Here is a 4,305-nt window from a genome sequence, read left to right as displayed (position 1 = left end):
CCATATGAATTTCAGCATCATTTTTTCCAGATCTGAGAAGAAGGTCTTGGGGATCTTGATGGGTATTGCATTGAATGTATAAATTGCTTTTGGGAGAATAGACATTTTGATGATATTGATTCTTCCAATCCATGAGCATGGAAGATTTCTCCATTTTTTGGTATCCTCTTCTATTTCTTTCTGTAAGGTTTTGTAGTTTTCATCGTAGAGATCATTAACGTCTTTGGTTAAGTTTATTCCAAGGTATTTGACTGTTTTTGTAGCTATTGTGAATGGGATTGATTTTAGAAGTTCTTCCTCAGCCGTGGCATTGCCTGTGTATACAAAGGCTGTTGATTTTTGTGCATTGATTTTATATCCTGCTACTTTGACAAACTCTTCGATGAGTTCCAATAGTCTCTTAGTAGAGTTCTTTGGGTCCCCTAAATAAAGAATCGTATCATCTGCAAAGAGGGATAGTTTGAGTTCGTCCTTCCCGATTTGTATCCCTTTAATTTCTTTTTCTTGCCTAATAGCTCTGGCCAAAACTTCCAGAACTATATTGAATAGCAGTGGTGAGAGTGGGCATCCCTGTCTGGTACCAGATCTCAGCGGAAATGCTTCCAACTTTTCCCCATTCAATAGGATGTTGGCCGTGGGTTTTTCATATATTGCTTTGATTGTATTAAGGAATGTTCCTTCCATACCCAGTTTGCTTAGAGTTTTCATCATGAAAGGGTGTTGTATTTTATCAAATGCTTTCTCTGCGTCTATTGAGAGAATCATATGGTTTTTCTTCTGCAGTCTGTTAATGTAGTGTATTACGTTGATTGTTTTGCGAATGTTGAACCATCCCTGCATACCGGGGATGAATCCCACTTGGTCTGGGTGGATGATCTTTCTGATGTGTTGTTGCATTCTATTGGCCAGAATTTTAGTGAGTATTTTTGCATCTATGTTCATCAGGGATATTGGTCTGTAATTCTCTTTCAATGCTGCATCTTTTTCTGGCTTAGGAATTAAGGTGATGCTGGCTTCATAGAAAGAATTTGGGAGGATTCCCTCTTTTTCGATTGCTCTGAATAGTTTGAGAAGAATTGTAGTTAGTTCTTCTCTAAATGTCTGGTAGAACTCAGCAGTGAATCCATCTGGCCCTGGGCTTTTCTTTGTTGGGAGGGCCTTTATTACTGTTTCAATTTCTGTGTCAGTTATTGGTCTGTTTAGGTTTTCTATGTCTTCCTGGCTCAATTTAGGGAGGTTGTATGTGTCCAAGAATCTGTCCATTTCTGATAGATTTCCCTGTTTGCTGGCATACAAGTCCTTGTAGTAATTTCTGATGATTCTTTTTATTTCTGTGGCGTCTGTTGTTACGTTTCCCATTTCATCTCTGATCCTATTGATTTGGGTCTTTTCTCTTCTTTTTTTAGTTAGTTGGGCCAATGGGGTGTCAATTTTGTTTATTTTTTCAAAAAACCAGCTCCTCGTTTGGCTGATTTTTGTAATGTTTTTTTTGGATTCAATCCTGTTGATTTCTTCTCTGATTTTAATTATTTCTCTTCTCCTACTGGGTTTGGGTTTGGTTTGCTGCAGATTTTCTAGATCCTTGAGATGACTTGAAAGCTCATCTATTTGGTGCCTTTCCAATTTCTTGATGTAGGCACCTATTGATATAAACTTTCCTCTTAACACTGCTTTTGTTGTATCCCATAGGTTTTGGTATGTTGTGCTGTTATCCTCATTTACTTCCAGAAAATTTTTGATTTCTCTTTTAATTTCTTCTATGACCCATTGTTCATTCAGGAGCATGTTGTTCAATCTCCATGTGTTTTCACGTGCTCTAGGGATTCCTGAGTTGCCAATTTCCAATTTCATTCCTTTGTGGTCTGAGAAGCTGCATGGTATGATTCTAATTCTTTTGAATTTGCTGAGACTTGCTTTATGGCCTAGTATGTGGTCAATCCTAGAGAGGGTTCCATGTACTGCTGAGAAGAATGTAAAGTCCTTAGATGTAGGATGAAATGTTCTGTAGATATCTGTTAGATCCATTTGGGCTATAGTGTCATTTAAATCTACTGTCTCCTTGTTGATCTTCTGTCCTGTTGATCTGTCTATCTCTGAGAGTGGAGTATTGAAGTCCCTCAGTACTATTGTATTGGGGTCTAAGTCTCCCTTTAAGTCCCTTAACAAGTCTTTTAAATAAGCTGGTGCCCTGTAATTAGGTGCATATACGTTGATAATCGTTATATCTTCCTGTTGAATGGATCCCTTAATCATTATATAGTGCCCCTCTTTGTCTCTCCTAACAGTTTTTGTGGTAAAGTTTATGTTGTCCGATATTAAGATGGCTACACCTGCTCTCTTTTCATTTCTGTTGGCGTGGTATATCTTTTTCCAGCCTTTCACTCTCAGCCTGTATGGATCCTTGTTGGATAGATGGGTTTCTTGTAAGCAGCAAAAGGATGGGTTTTGTTCCTTAACCCAATCAGCCAATCAGTGTCTTTTAACTGGACAGTTCAAGCCATTAACATTCAATGTGACTATTGAGAAGGAGTAACTTTGCCCTGCCATTAGCCAAAGATACTTTCTAATATATGGTTTGAGATTCCTGTGATCTTTTGGTGTGAGGTTTCCTACCTTTACCTTCTTTCATATTGGTGACCGTGTTTCTGTGTTTCTGTATGTAACACATCTTTAAGCATCTTTTGCAGGGCTGGACGAGTGGCGACAAATTCTTTCAATGTCTGTTTGCTGTGAAAGGTCTTTATTTCACCTTCATTCATAAATGAGAGCTTTGCAGGATATAATATTCTGGGCTGGCAGTTTTTCTCTCTTAGCACCTGGGCTATGTCTCGCCATTCTCTCCTAGCTTGTAGGGTTTCTGAAGAGAAGTCAGCTGTGAGTCTAATTGGAGATCCTCTGAGAGTAATCTGGCGTTTCTCTCTTGCACATTTTAGGATCTTTTCTTTGTGTTTCACTGTGGTGAGTTTGATTACGACGTGTCGTGGTGAGGATCTCTTTTGGTCATGTTTATTAGGGGTTCTATGAGCTTCCTGTATTAGGATGTCTCTGTCCTTCTCCAAACCTGGGAAATTTTCTGCTAGTATCTCACTAAAAAGGCCTTCTAATCCTTTCTCTCTCTCCATGCCTTCAGGTACTCCTAGAACCCGAATGTTGGGTTTTTTAAGAGTATCCTGTAGATTCCTGACAGTATTTTTTTAGATTTCTGATTTCTTCTTCTTTTCTTTGATTTGATTGTTTCCTTTCCTGTTCTCTGTCTTCTAAGTCTGATATTCTCTCTTCTGCTTCGCCCATTCTGTTTTTAAGACTCTCTAATGTGTTTGTCATTTGATCTATTCATTTCATTATGATTTCTCGCCACTATCACCATTTCTTGTTCCACTAGTTGTTTCATTTCAATTTGATTCCTCCTTAATATTTCATTTTCACGAGAGAGATTTTCTATCTTGTCCATGAAGGATTTCTGTAGTTCAAGAATTTGTTTTTGAGAACTTCTTAATGTTCTTATCAATTTTTTGAGATCTGCTTCTTGCATTTCTTCAATCTCCTCATCTTCATAATCTTGAATTGGGGTGTCTTTTTCATTTGGGGGTGTCATAGTGTCTTCCTTGTTCTTGTTACCTCGGTTTTTGTGTTTGTTGTTTGGCATGTTGGAGATATTTGGTTTCTTCACTGTGGTGTTTTTTCTTGTTACACTATGGCTCTATATTAAGTGGACTGTCTGCTTTCAGTGGTGCCTTAGAGGCTTGAGATGAGTGTGGACTGAGAGCTGTGTTTGGTTCCTCAGGGCTGAGGGTGTGTCAAAGATGACACTCCCAGGTTAGGTGTGGTAAATCTCTCTCTTTTTTGATTCAAAAGGGAAGTAATTCCGCACAGCTGAATGTAATTGGAGGTAGTTAGCAGGCAAATGATAATACCCACAGGAGCCAGAGATCGGAAGCTCTTTCCCAAGGACCACACAGGGAATCTCTGCTGCCCTCGGTGTGGGCTCAAATTCTCCTGCAATCTCCCACTGGGTTGCCAAGTTAGATGCTAATCTCCTGTTATTTCACCCCTCCCCCCAGAGTCAGGTTTTTCTGCTAGGCTCAGGGCTGGTGCAGACCTGAGGTCGCCCTGCTTATGACGTATGTCCAAAATGGCGCCTGCTCTGTCTTGCTCGCCTTTGAGAGGTGATCGGAGAGAGAGAAACTTGTGTCCGTATCGGTCGCTTTTTTTTATTTTTTTCCTCTCTCTCTTCTAGTTAGCCTGGTGAATTTTCCCCACGAAGTTTCAAGCCTCGTTCCCTCTAGCCTCCTCTTTCCGCTTGCC

Source organism: Lepus europaeus, chromosome 1 (assembly GCF_033115175.1).
Source record: "Lepus europaeus isolate LE1 chromosome 1, mLepTim1.pri, whole genome shotgun sequence".
Lineage (NCBI taxonomy): Eukaryota > Metazoa > Chordata > Mammalia > Lagomorpha > Leporidae > Lepus > Lepus europaeus.
This window is presented reverse-complemented; position numbering follows the sequence as displayed.